This window comes from Solanum lycopersicum, chromosome 2, assembly GCF_036512215.1.
Source record: "Solanum lycopersicum chromosome 2, SLM_r2.1".
NCBI classification, from domain to species: domain Eukaryota; kingdom Viridiplantae; phylum Streptophyta; class Magnoliopsida; order Solanales; family Solanaceae; genus Solanum; species Solanum lycopersicum.
The window spans coordinates 38,600,257-38,616,214 of NC_090801.1; positions in this window are offsets into that span (position 1 = coordinate 38,600,257).

The following is a 15,958-nucleotide window of genomic DNA, read 5'->3' on the forward strand; positions in this document are numbered from 1 at the left end:
GACATGAACAACATATATAGATCCCCTCCACCCCCTTTTTTATTATTAATGGAATATCCTTCATTATTTGACTAAAAATGGAATGAAATGATCTTGTTTTGTCCCTCGGTTGAAAAGAGATGTCTTGAGCAATTGAAGAAGCACTTTGATAAATAGATTTGATCTTGACCGATTCAATTAAAGTATTAGTGTTTGTTCTATTACACAACAAAGATCACACTTTTTCACTTCATTCAAATAATAGTTGTACCCGTACGATTTTTTCTGTTTCTCAGTATGATCTCTATCATCATCTCTATTCCCCTTATCAATAATCCTATCCTATTTAGGTCTATGAATTTCTCTATCAATTGTATTACCTTATCCTTACCCATGAGGTTCGAACATTATCTCCTCAATTGACCTAGGAATCGTTCCCGGGCACCCTAAATAAAGGTTATTATACACCCCAACCCCATTCCTTGAATATCATTCGCTTGACGAATACAGTGGGTCACCCTATTTTTAGCTTCGGCAAAACACTTTTTCTCGTTGGTCGAGCTTTCTACAAAAAAAACTAATAAAAGAACGTATTCTTTTATCTAAGCTTTTCCATGTGCATTAGCTCCCTCCATCTTAGATGGTTCAGTCACGCCCGGTACCATGAAATTATTGAGAACTATGATGGGGTCGAAATGTATCTTCTTCTTTGTATTCAATAAGTATCGCATGACCAGATAATTCAAGGAAGGGCGGACTACGGGGAGGGTCCTTTTAAGTAGATGACTCGTCAGGCGGTCATAGCGAGACTTCTTTGGGAAAAAGAACTTTAATAAGTTTGTTTTTATGAAAGAGACGTCAATTTCTATCCAAAACGCTACGTTATTTTCAATCCCAGTGTATTTTGAATGCTTGAAGGCCCGCTGACATGAAGTGATTTAGAAAGATTCTTCTTTATCGATGGTGATCGGTGATGGTATCCATAGCCTTGCTTCTTTTTTGGAAAAATCCTAATTTCATTTTGCTTCTCCCGATCGTCAAGCCTGATCGACTCGACTTTTTTTCCTACCCCCAGCCTCTCACTTTGTTTCGTTCTTTTTCTGTACCGTCGCTTGAATGAAGACACCCGATCAACCTGACTTTCCTAAATTCCCCCTACCGACCCTTCTCGTTTACGAGTTTGGATTTTTTGTGTCGATTCAGCCGTTGTGGTCGATGGGGAAGAAAGAAATGAATGAATGCACTTTTGGGAAAATGTATAATAACACAACCGAGACAAAAGCAAAATGTGAGTCTCTTAGGTAGACATATCGAACCGAAAAAAGATATCAAATTGACATCTTGATACACTTATTTACCATAATAGTAAATAGAGTAAATGGTGACTCTACCATGGGAAGTGCCTCTTCCTTCTTGCTTGATAGGGGATTTCACCAGTGCAGACTAAAAGTGCTCTCCAAATCGTGCTCGATAGTCACCCATCAAACGACTCTCAAACCCAACTAGTGGTGGATCTTGGGAGACTAAGTCAAAATGCAACATCTTTTGCCCCATACTTTGAGATGCTCTTCTCTTGCTTTATGAAACCTACAACTTTCTTTACTGAGTGAGACTCCATCCATATCCCTACTAGTGATTTTTCTTTCATTCAATCATCACTTGCTTGACAACTTAAACAAGGCTCCACTTTAGATAAATGTTATTGGTCTTAATCAAAATAGATCAAGGGTGCATCGGAATGGTTGATAGCTGCTTAGTCTCATCCGTGAGTTTAATCTCCTTACTCCTTACTGCTTTTTCAAAAGAAAAAAAGAAGGGGGGCAATCCTTCCCTTCCACTATGTAGCCGCGCTAGCAGGTACTACGAGCCCTCTGTCCCATGCATCTAACAAGCATGGATGGTTCACTGGTTCCACCAAAAACTCTTATTTGTTGAAGCGGAGCATAGCTTTAGGCGCCGAGCGAGAAAGGTCTCTTCTTTTCTTTCGGTTTATTCACTAATCTAAAACTTAGCACTTGTTTTCTTATTAATTCCCAGGGCAGTTGCATTCTTGAATGAAGTCTATCCAAACCAAATTAGCACTTCTCAGATCAGGCTAGGCCACTCCAGCTGAGCTGGGCACCGGGCCCTAGATGCGCTAGCGTTTGACACATAGTGGAATGGTTGCTCGGGTTTATCGGTCTAGTATCATGCACCTCGCGTTCATGATATATACATTCAACTGTGTCCCAGAGACACGGTCAAAGCACGCCCGTCCAGTGTGCTACTTACATGACATGCTATAGTCATGGGTGTCTTCCAGTAATATTCTAGCCTTAGAAGATTTCGTGTTCGCCCCCGTCATCTACAACATCCTTTTTTGATATTCTAATCTGGGAGAACTAAAAAACTGACCCATTCGTTGACTTCCGCAGTCGCCCACACTAAACCAACTTGAATTTGAACTATGATTCAAATCAAGTTTTACCGAAATAGGATTTCCTTTTTGTGACATATGAGCTTAGACTTTAATTTTTCCTCTTTTTTCTTCCTGGTCCAATTTTATTTGTTTTTGAAGGTCTTCATTTCTGTGTAGAAGAAAAAACTCTCCAAATTTATGACCAACCTTTCCTTCAGTAATCTTATAATGAACATGAGTTTTTCCATTTTAAATTTGTACGGAGCAATCAACGGATTCCGGCAAGATAGAAGATCTGCCTGACCAAATTAACCCGTAAAAAAAAGATCTCTATTCTTACATTCTTAATAGGAATGCATCAAAAAAACTGCCCTTCCAGGTAGATCGTCATGTCATGAATGAATTCCTCCCCTAAAGCGACTTCCTTCTCCTCCTCCTTATTCTCCTCCTCCTCCTCCTGAATAGATTCCTCCTTGGTCCTTTTTACATAACACTTTTGTCCACCCAAGAGGACTAGCTATATTTCTCTTTATATGCAATATCATGAAAGGAAAAGAAAAAGATCTATCATGGCCTTATGTTGGAATGGGATTTGTGTTACAAGCAGGTCATTCTTGAAATAAATTTTGAATATTGTTTGCATACTGTGACTCATTTGATTTCCTCTTATAACCCTTAAGCACAACTCATCCAACCTTACAGGAATCTTGTTCAAAGGGATTGTCAGTGCTTTTGTAAGCATACTCGTAGAGAAGAGAGAAGGTAATATTGCGGGCGACATGTTGGCGTATGAAGCTCTAAAGCAGTCATTGGGTTATCAACAACTTTTGACCTATCTGCCTGGACATAAAATACCTAAAAAAATGAAAGAAAAGGAAAACTTTATTGTTAATGGCACGAGAAATGGACTCACTCTACAAATAATTGTTTAAATTTCAAGAATCTGATTCAAGATTACTTGGACAAAGGTTTGTTCAAGATTGCAAACCGACCAATGGGAATCGAGACATCACCATTTGCGGGAGCAGTAGAGAGATCAATATAATATCTGCTGACTTAATGAAGTTTTCTGACCCACAGACAGAGCTGGAGGTGGCTGAGCACATCCTATCCCATAAGAGTCAAGCCCTTCAACGGGTTAAAAGTGCATAAATGGGCTTTTACTGGACTTAAAGAAGAAATCTTGATATAATAGATATCCAGGTAAGAGGAGGATAAGAAAAGCTTATGATGAGTCCATCATAGAGTTGCATAGAGGAAGAGAACGAACGTCATTCTCTTGAGCGACCGATCAAGAAATTCAAAGATAAGGGGATTTTTTAGTGATGAGGACATAGGACATAGAAATTTCCTTCTTACTCTTTTGAATCCCTGGGATTGCCTCATGGAAGAGGCCAGTTCCTAAAAAAAGCCATTTCGATTAGTTTCATTCAAATGCGAATATAGGTTTGAGTAAAGCATAAAAATGAAATAATAATAATGAGAGACTTTTGTCCGTTGATGGTCCTCTTACCTGTCTCCTACTCTACGCTTTCAACTAGATCAATCTCTTTGTCCTGATTTATTAAAGAGGTGCCCTGTGGAACATGTTTTGTGGAATTGAACTCTTTATTCCATATATCTTTTCTTACTGATTGAATGAAACTTATGTAGTCAATCATGATGGGAAGATCCCGCTAGGATCTCGGCACCCTTCCTATGCACTCATTCCATCTATTTAGTCAATGACTCAACCTTTAGTCTGCTTTGAATGATCCTATTTGCACTTATTCCATCTATTTATTCAATGAAAGTGATTTCATATGTCAAAGTCTAATGAGAAGATATTAAGAGTCGATGTAAGTGTTTTCATACTCCACAAATATCAACTAGAATAGTTGGCAAAGGCAATCTTTCATTGAAAGTCATTTTTGTACATATACATAATAGATCTCTTTGTTATATAACTTTTCTATCTCATTTGTCTTACTTAATGATTAACCTAGAATCACTTCACTCCGGGCGGCAAACCTACGTATCATCAAAGCAAGTCCAAGCCTATGCAAAAATGGCCTCATTGTGATGGGATCCCTTTTCTTACTCTTCAATGTAGTCGCTCTACACATTAAGATTTGCAGCACCTATTCAGGAGCTGGGAAATCGGCTTGCAAGGAAAATCTTGATTGAAAGTCCATATCTTTCTATTCTCCTCTATCTTCGACTAAAAAAGAATGTATGCATCAAAATTTGATGACTCAATGGTTTAGATATGATGAGATAATCATCAAAGTTCGGGAATCTCAATGGGAATACCTCACTGCACCATTACTGGTTATGAGTCACATTCAGCGAAGAGTTTATGGTCTTTGTCCCCTTAATGTATTATAAATTTCAAGGAAAAATGAAAAAAAAGTGGAATTCTATAGGTAGCTAAGACGATTTTGGAAATTAGAAACTTATTCCTTTTTTGTTTGGTGCGAGTTCAACTTAAGCTATGCATTTCCTGAGAAGCGAGGTTTGGGTTCACCCAAACTGCTCTTCAACCACTAGCGGAAGAATTTCCAAATCTATTTAGTATGGATATGTTTGCACAAGAAGGAGAACTCTCATTATATATCAATATTTTTCTCTGGTTGCTATTGACTTGACTATGTTGTCTCACTGAGCAGTGTTTTCTCATGGAGGAAAGAAATATGGGCCAAATCATGCGGGTAAATTCCCAAGAAATTTCATACTAGCTACATACTGTCACCCCTAAGTATTGCATTATTTGTGAGACATCGCCATTTGAAGAAAAGACATTGGATTATACAAAGTGCCCCATAATGCTATGACATTGACACAATCTAGTTGGCAACATTTTTTTAAATTAAAAGCATAAAAGATTATTTGGATCATTTTTCCAATGTATATCAGCCTTTCTGCAAGTTCCAATTTAGAAGACTGAAATTAACCATTAGAAAACTAACAAAGGTCAATAAAAAGAATTCTCCTTTGAGGTTGATTTTAATGAGCATGAAACCAGGCTAAGAGTCTTATTACTACTTTTTGTTTCTCTTTATAGGGTAGAGTCACCGTGCCTATGTAGGTCATAGAAAAAAATACATAAAGCCTAACAAGTGAGCCATGCTTCCTTGAAATTCGCCAGAAATGTTATCACCTATGGTTGATTAAGAAAATAAACTGGAAACAAGAGACCTGTTTTTTTTCCAGTTTCTAATTCCAGAATGTCTGCATCTATTGTTCTTGTTATAGAAGAATGTTTAGATGAACTACACCTCCCGAACAACATCCCTCATTGCATGCATTCTTTATTCACTTCCCTCGACAACGAGAATTTAGAGTATATTGTATGTCCGCATAATATTTTATAATTTTTCAGAGGAATTTATAGCATCCATATACTAATGTGTAATGTGATGCCTGGTAACAGATCACCAACTCAAGAGTCCTTGAAATCCTTGATCTACGGAAGTAACATATATTTATCCCCAATACATCCATCATCAAAAGTGGCACACAAAATGTTCTCATCACTGAGGCCATACAAATTGAACTTTCAAGAAGCTTCTAGAGACCGACGCTTGGGTACAGCAAATGAGGTTGATCCTGTTATATTGAAGGGTCATCAAAAGAAATGTCTCGAGGAGTAGTTAAACAATTAGGAGACAATAATAGAATAATTGTATGCACTGGTGGACCTAATACTTATGTACCCAAGCTAGCACCCTCTCTCTTCCGTGCCCTCTTTCTCTAGCAGAATGCTATATGTTATTATTCATATATTACCTTCCATTAGAAAAATAAAATGCAAAATGTTAAGATATTCTTAATGATATTCGGGCTTCCACCTAGTGAAGTCTTCCATAACTAACCGACGATGAAAGAATAGACGACCCCGTTGAAAGCCGGCAATTATTGGTGGCTTGGAAAAAAAGGTGGGCTAGGTCTTCTTCCCTTATAGAGGCTTATTCTCCTTTCCCGAGTTCTCAAATATTTGCTTTTGTCTCTGTTTATTCTATTATTAGTTCTATTGTTCCAATCCACTTGTGTTTCACGAAATCAAACTGAAGTCAATTCATTCAATAAGTTCTGTTCGAATAAGATCTACCAGCGACTGATTTACAGAATAAGGAGTTAAGCAAGGGATATGAGATTGATAAAAGAGCCTTGACAAAGTAAGTCTTGTGTTCAATTCCGCGGTTGGAAGGATTTATTTCTGCCATCTGTCTTTCCCTGATCTCACTTCTCTTAGCAAAGGTAGGTGAAATTCAAACCTTTGGCTTGCAGGCTCAGGGACTGCAGTCAGTTGCTTCCCCTGTAGCCGTCAGCTTGTTCTTGACAGATCCGATCTAGTGTTCATAATCCGGAGTAAAAGGATTTGAACCTTTGCATACTGGTACCATGATGCTTTAACACTTGGTTACACTCTATTGGCCTGTTTTGGACTGTAGGAACGGGGAGAAGGGTAAGGGACAAGCATGGCGCAAAGAATGAGCCGATCTGTTCAAGGATGCTCGAATATAGCAAGTAAGTAGCAAGTTTCCCCCTTAGTACCGACTACAATAAGCTCGCGACTCTAATAGAAAGAAAGAGTAAGCTCTCTACTTTATTTGCTTGAAATGCTATGCCTATCAAAGTTGGCGATGGCTTCTGTAACCTTATACTCGTACGCTGTTAGACTAAACTCGTTTGCTCCATGTCCACCAAAAGTCGGTAACATTCATCACCGTCAGTATTTGGTACTCTGTCGATAGCTTCAATAGTTCACTGAAAGCCTTCGGTTTAATAAACCGCAAGCCCTTCAGAAAAGTAGACATAATATAATAATGAATTAATTAATAAACATTAATAATTAAAAAAAAGAAAGGGTTGGTTAAGAACTATTGACTGTAAACCATTGTAGTTATAGTTACTCAATGGATATGTTTACCTTTGTTTGGAATGAAGATAGATGAACAGGCAGTTGAGACTAGAACTGATGAAATTTGGGGAAAACATGGAAGTGGTCACTATACTGGGTGCAAGACATGACAGTGACTTAAGAAAAAAGTACCTCTGGAAAGACTAAAGGAACGGGGAAATGACTACCTGTAATAAAGCACAGGCTAATACAAGTCGACCAGAAGAAGCAAGTCTTAGATTACCAGATCCTGGACACAATCTTCTTAGAGATAAGAGCCACTTGACTGTCAGGAAAGGGGACCTTTGGCCACTTGCCTTGTCTTTTTTTGGCACCTATCCTTCTTTCTTGCTTACCTATAGATCTTTTGTTGTCACATCCAGGGAGCACCCACTAGACGTAACCCGCGTCTTCATCCTCAGAGAGGATTTAGACTAGCCTCTTAGCATTCATCATAACATATCGTAGGTAAAATTACGAAAAATTCAAAACTTTTTATCTACATCTACGAGTGAGGTTTACATAGACCTCTCGCTTACACATTGTCTCATATTTAAACCATCTAGGTCGAGTACAAAATTCGGGCATAGCCCATACTTCATTACAACAAAAGCCACATATAGGCATATATACTAATAGTCTTCAAATGAAAGGGAAAGAACTAAATTGTCTTTACGAATGAAACAACATCCAATAGCTAGATAGTGGCATCGTCATCAGAAGATGAGGACCTACCAAACTTGGAGAATGAGAATCCAAGTTATCTTCAATGGCCCTCTAAAATCTCAAGACCAGAACCTACATAATTGTAGAAACATAGAAATACGGGTTAGTACACACTTGTACTAAGTATGGAAACATGCACATAAAACATTTGAAAGAATGCATGAGAAAGGGACATTTACTTTAGAAAATATGCTAAGTCATTTGAAAACATTTAGTGCACACACAAGATAGCATATACCACATAAAGATCATAATAGCTTTAGTCATGTTCATAATCAATAGAACTTAACATAAGAACTATGTATAATACAAAATCAATATCATCAAATAGAATCAAATAAACATGTATAATAACATTCTTGAGTACATAACCAAAACAACCCTAACATCATGCTATAACAACGAAGCACATATAAGAGTTCATAACATTATATCATATGCAAGACCTCTACTCATAACCCACCATCAAGTCTACATGTGAAATGACCAAGCAAAGCCCCATAACCTTACTCAACCAAGCAAAGCAAACAAAGGATAACAAGTATTGTCTAACTTCATATAACATAGCATCAATAGTAGTCATCATCATATTTAGCAATATATACCATTAGCATGTTCATATGTGAAACCAGCATCATACAGGATCATCAACATGTAAAGTCAATGTATGCATAATTATTTAATTTTTAGACATAAGAACAACCTTCTAGGACTTCCCTCAAAGCCAACTAGTGCAATGTATAGGTAGAGTCCCATACCCTACTTAGACTAAGTCAACTCCTCAAGTCACCCTAGTTAGTGTTTACTTTATTACTTTATTTTACTATAAGGAACACTTGCCTTAACCGACATAGACCACAAGAGCTAAATGTGGAATCCGGTGTCATGAAATCCTACACCGAAAGAAGGTGGACTACTTGCCAAGGTAGTACCAAAACATGAACATATCATTCTAGGTGGATCCACTAGCTAGTATTCCTACGGGGGAAACATAGTTCAAGAACTAGGAGATATGATTGGGACCCTCTTTATGCACATTGCATTATAGTCTCCAATCTCATAAGTACAATAGTGAGTCTACTTTCCCTACTTGGTAAGGGACACTCCTTACTACTAGTTCATTCGGTGCTAAGCTAGAGTCCCTTTTTGAAATGTATTTAAGCCTTTATTATTCATCATAGCTTAGTTTAGGTCACATGAGACTAACCCCTTGTATATTAGTAGTCATTAACTCATTAAAAATTGCATGAAAATATCCTTTCAATACAACCCGCATATGTGAGATCAACACATTATCATCATCATATCATAATAAGGCATATACGCAATTCATAACCAACCTTATATCATTACATCTTAAACATAATCTCACACCTTCACATAATCAAGAAATTTCAATTACATCATCATAGCAAAACCTACTTCATACAATCAACATATATACTTCAATTGAACTTCATCACCAACTACAAGCTATCACAATTGAAGTAAAGGTTCAAGATTACAAAGTCTTACCAATTCTCCCTTAAAAGACATCATCATTGGTCTTACCCTAAAAAAATACAATTTAATCCATCAATAGGTGTAATAAAATCATTAAATAGGTAATTAGCACAATAACTAAGTCAATTTAATCAATACTAATCGATTCAACATGAGTTCATAACCTAGGGTTAGGGAACTCGGGTCAATTCATGATCTATTCCACATACTAGGTTAAATCATCAAGAACTACCATAATTGAACAATAATACATCATAATATAATCATCATAATCAAAGTAAACCATAAATAATACAATTTAGAAGATCAAATTCGGATTAAGAAGAAACCATATGAAATCATCTTTTCAAAAACCAATTTTTGAAGAACCCCTTGGGGGAAAGGAATCCCAAAAATGAAAGGTTCCCATACCTTGATATACTTTGAAGATTGATGGTGAAAATTTATATTATTGAATCCCTAGAATCCTTAGAGTTTGGTCTTCTATGGAGTCTACTTTGGGAGAGAGAGAGAGAGTAGAGATAAAGAAGAGCAATTTGGGTTCGGGAATTGTGGGGTGTTAAGTTGTGTTCAGGCTTAGGATAGGTTATATAGTCACTTAACTAACTTAATTAAACATCACTTAACCCCTAACTAAACCCTTACTAATTAACTAATAATATGAAGTCACTTAAGTCTTGACAGAAAAATTGCAGGCCTGACCTACAGTCCGTAGGTCAGTCGACGACCTTGCCTCCACCCGTCCTGCGCAACCATCGTTTGTATAAGAGAATATGCATTTTCATCATTTTTGGAAAATGGCTAAGTGTTGTAACGGGGTAATCGATGCCCCGTCGTTTGGCAGGTGTAGGTGTTGCTGCCTACACTACATCATTTGGCAGATTTGGGTCAAATGCAAGGGTCATTTCAAAGGACCCCTAGGGTGGTCCTTGGGGAGTCGTCCCCAGACATTTTGACCCTAAGCATTCTCTCACACTAGTTTGACACCTTTTCACCAATTTTTATCAATTTTCGACTCCTAAAATCCCGTGGAATAGTCTAAGGCACACTAGCACCTCTTTCACTAGCCTCCAAACGTCATGAACATTTCTTGACATCTTGACTCTAAAACTTCCTAAATGACTGATAAACATTATGTTTTTACCTCAAAACAGTGTTAAAACCCTTAGACACTCATGTGAGGCTCTAGATTAGGCCTTACACTTTCGAAGTGTTACATTTGTCTTAGTGACTCTTCCTCTTTTCTAGGTATTTTTTGAGTGTTAAACAATAGGTTTTTTATTTGCCAATGAATTGGATACGCCCCAATTCAGTCAATAATGGGATTCTTTGCTAGAGAAAGGTTCTATGACATGGACGCTCAACCCAATTGATCTGTTGGTTGGCCCACCTAATAGATGATGATATTCTTGATCGATTTGATCGAATTTCATTGTCTCTCCCTATTCAGAACTGTGGAGCTTTCGATCAAGATCTTCTCTCCTCACCAATTTGGGATCTCGCTCAAATCGGAACCATTATGTGTAGGTAGGCTTTTTTCACGATCCTAGAGTACACCCTAGAAGATATGGTATTCTCGAATGGTAGCACAACATACTTAACCTCTAGGATGTCTTGTACAAGCCCTTTGACATCATTTATTCCTTACATGTATGAAAAGTAGTGTTAAATTAAAAATTTTCACACGAAATAGTAATACTTCAAAATATCTCTTTTATAGAAAATCATAAAGAAAGGCTAAGGCCTCATTTGTTTGCACTTAATAGAGGTGTGATTCTTAATCATTCATATTCAGCCCATTAAGTACGTATGGTTTTTAGGTCTGAATTTGAATTATTCAGATTCAGCCCATTAAGTTCATTTGTTTAATTTTTTTTAAAACCTCTTAATGGGTCTAAAGAGGTCTGAGCGAATCAGATCTATAGGAGACTGACTCTTAACAATATTCAACTCATTTGAGAAGTTATCAAATAATAAAGGCATAATACATATATTGGACCCTACCTTAACTTCAAATTTTAACGTTGACCTCCAAATTTCATAATGTACAAACATGCACTTTAACTATCCAACTTTTAAATAAATAAACACATGAGTCCTACATGACACAATAAACATAAGACAACATGTAAGACAAAAAATGATGTGTAGGATGACATGTAGGACATGTGTGTCTATTTGTTCAACTTTATACTTGTGCACACCAAAAGTTGAAAGGGCATAGATGTGATTCGAAACCAAGTTAAAGGGCATATTTATGTATTATTCCAATAATAAATATCTCTTATCTACTTTGGACGTGCCTTTTTATCTCATAACTAAAAACATTTTTTCTCTCTTTTCTCAATCAAACATCACTTTTTTCCTCTTGAACTGGTAAGTTTTCATAAATTCTTTCAAGTATTTTTTTAATATTAACAATATTCTTGTATAAACGTGTGTCAAGAATACTGGTTGCAATAAAATATTTGGTGTATTGTTTTTTATCAAGGTTTTTGAATGAAAAACAGTACTCCAAATCACGATTATTAAAACTTTACAATTATTTTTATCAAAAATAATATATTTTATCGAAATGAAATTTTTTTATAATATTTTATTAATATAATATTCAATTTCACTTGCACATTCAGATATTGAAAACAAATAGTATTATTATTAAGACTTCATATTTAGAAACCACGTCTTAATATCCAAATGTGTATTCAGATCAAAACACTCAAATCTTAATGCGAATCTTAATATTCAGATGTGTATTAAGATTCAGACATCTTCATCTTAATAAAAACAAATGAGGTCTAAGTCTCAAAATCGTCATCTTAGACACACAAATATCGACACGGGCCATACATCAACATATAGAAATATCTAAGTCTATTACAATACCTCCAATAAGGAAAACTAAACATAATGATGTCCTCGAATCTATTGAGGACATACCCCAATTTTTCTTGAATGAATACTAATCCAAGCTTCCACTTCAAAGACTCCTCTTAAATGTCACCTACACCTTTACATTTAGAGATAAACAAAATATACAACATTAGTACATTAGAATGCACTAAGGATGATGTAATGTATAAAATTATGCTAAAGGACATTTGTATAAAACACTCTTTTTGAGTAAAACTTCATAAAACAAGTATAAGAGTCTCTTACAAGTCATAATAAGCGCACATAGTCACATTACACAATATATCAATCAAGATCACTTAAATTCACATAAACATGAGATCATCTTACCAAAGGTTATTCTAAGATTCACTTGAGTGAGTTATTAAGCGACCGCCCATACAACCCCTTCACACACACCAAAGTGATCCTCAGACTACCTAAGATAAGATTATTCCCAATAACATATATTAGATCCGTACCTAGAATTACTCTAAGAATCACCTAAGTAAGACATGAAGAGACCGCAATACACCCTCTCCAAGACTACCTAAGCAATCTTAAAAGCTACTCTAGATAAGTACCTTTTCATTAACATGTATTTAACAAAAATCATTATATTCATTAGACCATTTTAGAGACATTCAACAATAAGGACTTTCACATAATGGTCTTAAAGAAGACCTAGGCAACTTACATACTAACATCTTCAAAGCATACTCGTGCAATGTCTAGATAGCGTTTCATTCCACTACCTAAACTTCATAGAACTTATCCAATGGTAGCATGTATCCCACATGATGAGAATAGACAATACCGGCATAGATCATACTACCTAGACATGGAATCTGGAGTCAACCCTACTCCGGTAGAGGGTGTTCAACTTGCCAATGGTAGAATTAGGACACATCTCATGTAGGGCCATGGTTAAGGAATATCAATGGTTTTTTTGTACTCTAATATCATCTTAAATAGAGATACTCCCCAAGAATACTCACTCGGTGCTAGACTTTGTTCTCATAGAGTAATTCAATAAAGGAGCATATGAAGAGGTACCAAATCTTAGTCATAACCCAATCATAATACACCTTACTAAAGAGGGTCAACTAGGGCTCCCTACAATGGTTACTAGGATAGCTCAATGACTTTCCTAAGGATGATTTCATGTTGTTCCAGCCAACCAACCCTAAGTCCATCATTCACACAAGAAGCATACTATAACAACATTCAACTTCAAGGATATCATAACCTTCTTTCTAAAAGGTTCTACATAAATGACCTTCTTAACTATATTCAAGATCATATTTCATTCTTACATATACATTCATGACAAAGGTTCTTAAGCCTACTAAGTCAAGGATTCATATTAACATTGTTTATGTTATCAAGTAAGGGAGATAAGTCTACCAAAACAAGATACATTTTATTATCATCTTATCACATGTACAATATCATTCATGTAGCACATAGGGTAGACTAAGTATACTAGCAAGTCATCCTACACACTTCTATAGAATCATCAACATAACTCATCATAATATTCATATATAGTCAACTAAGAAGATTCACACTCCAACATCAAGTATACATATATAAGGCATCACTATAGCCTATTATGATCACCTATGATCAAATAAGAGAACACATGTTTTCACTTTAAACATACATAATCAAAGGCATACTTCACTTGATCAACATCGCAAGTCACAACATGATAATATCACAATTCATGAAAGTAATGACGACAAGGCCACATTCTTCACAAGTATATCACATAAGCACCGCCACCATAAGTGGACCATATCAATCATCATAATTGAAACACCTATACTACATAATAAAGAGAAGGTTAGGTCAACATACCACCATTCCAACCACAACATCTCCAATCCATAGTCAATTCAACCAATTCAATCCATAAAGGCTCTTACCAATAACCATAATCACCAATTTAAACCAATAGTCAAACCATACCAATGATTCAACGAGACCCAATATGAAAATCATCAAATTAAGCTAGCCTATATACAATTCTATCATAATTCATACATAGATCAATAACTCAATACAATCTACGTAAGAATTCAGTAAGATGAAGTCATGATCAAATCACCAACATTAGAGCCAAAATTAGGATTTCATGATTTTCATGGGTTCATAGGAATTTTGATCAAAAATCATTCAATTAACATTAATTCAATCATAAATCATTGTTCAAATCATAATGCAAGAACCCATGGCTAGAATTAAAACTAGAAGAATTCATGTTTTTGATCATCTTTGAAAATCGTTGAAATTGACTCCTTGAAGAAATAGGATTGAAGGATGGAGCACCATACCTTAATTGTGAAGAAAAGCCCACAAAATTGATGGAGAAAAACTTGAAAAAGTTGTCTTCTTCCTTGGAGCTTCAAACCTTCATCAATGGAGGTTTTTGGAGAGAATGGATGGAGAGGTTTTGTTTTCGACTTGTGGGTTTTGATTTGAAAGGTGAATTGGAGTTTAAAAAGGCTCAACAACCGCCAATAACTAGTTCCCCAAAGACCCCTGCACTTAAAGTACCTTTTAACCAAGTCAAACTTCACTTAAATTTCCGGAATCATCGTTAGGAAACAAGCCCGCGAAGCGGAGCTGCTCCACAAGATTTCTTAAAATAAAATTCAAAATTGTGGAGTCCGCAATGCGAACTAAAATTTGGCCCTCCATGAACAAAGTCCGCTACGCGGATTGGTTCCTACTAAGAACAAATGATGCGACCATGTGCAGCTTGCTAGCCTAAGGTTTGGGTCCTACTCAAGGACCCCTATGTCGGTCCTTGGGGAGTCGTGCTTGGACATTTCTAACCTAAATACACTCGTATACTTGTTATACACCTTTCACATCAATTTCAACCAAAACGAACATGTAAAACATGCAAAGGCACACCTAAACATATAAGCACGTCTCAAGGCAAACCTTTCAAATGTCTTGGACGTTTGACCTCCCATAAAACTTTAGATACTGCCTCAAAACACTATTATAAACCATTTTATGACTTTAAAACCTCATGGTATACGTGTTAGGATCTAGCTTCACCTAAGTCGTTTTAGAGGTATTACAACTTTCGGTTTAATCTAATAGCCTACCTATTGGGCTCTAATAAAAGAGAAAGTTTTTGCATGGGCTCATCATATGATGCACAACCGATGCGAGAGAGAGAAGCGGGGATCGATAGCTTTCTAGAACCTGTGGAAATGAAAAACTTCTTCCCTGTGTTTCTTCCTTTCTAGAAAATAAGGAAATTTCTTTGGGCAAAAACCTTGGTAGTTTTCAAACAGATACAATGTTGGGCCAAGCCTTGACAGTCGGTAATAGTCAAATGCATAAAAGGGGAATATAGGGAAGAGGATAATTATGCATAGTCACTCCACTCCATAGATAGTGCACACAGATTCTTCTTTCATTTTTCATTCCTTTCGGGTCGGAAACGCGGGCTGCTAGTGGGGCTGTACCCATTCTCCCTCTTCTTACACTTAACAACCGGAATAAGAAACCTTAGAATAAACCCTACATGTCGATGATAAAATGGGATTTGAGAG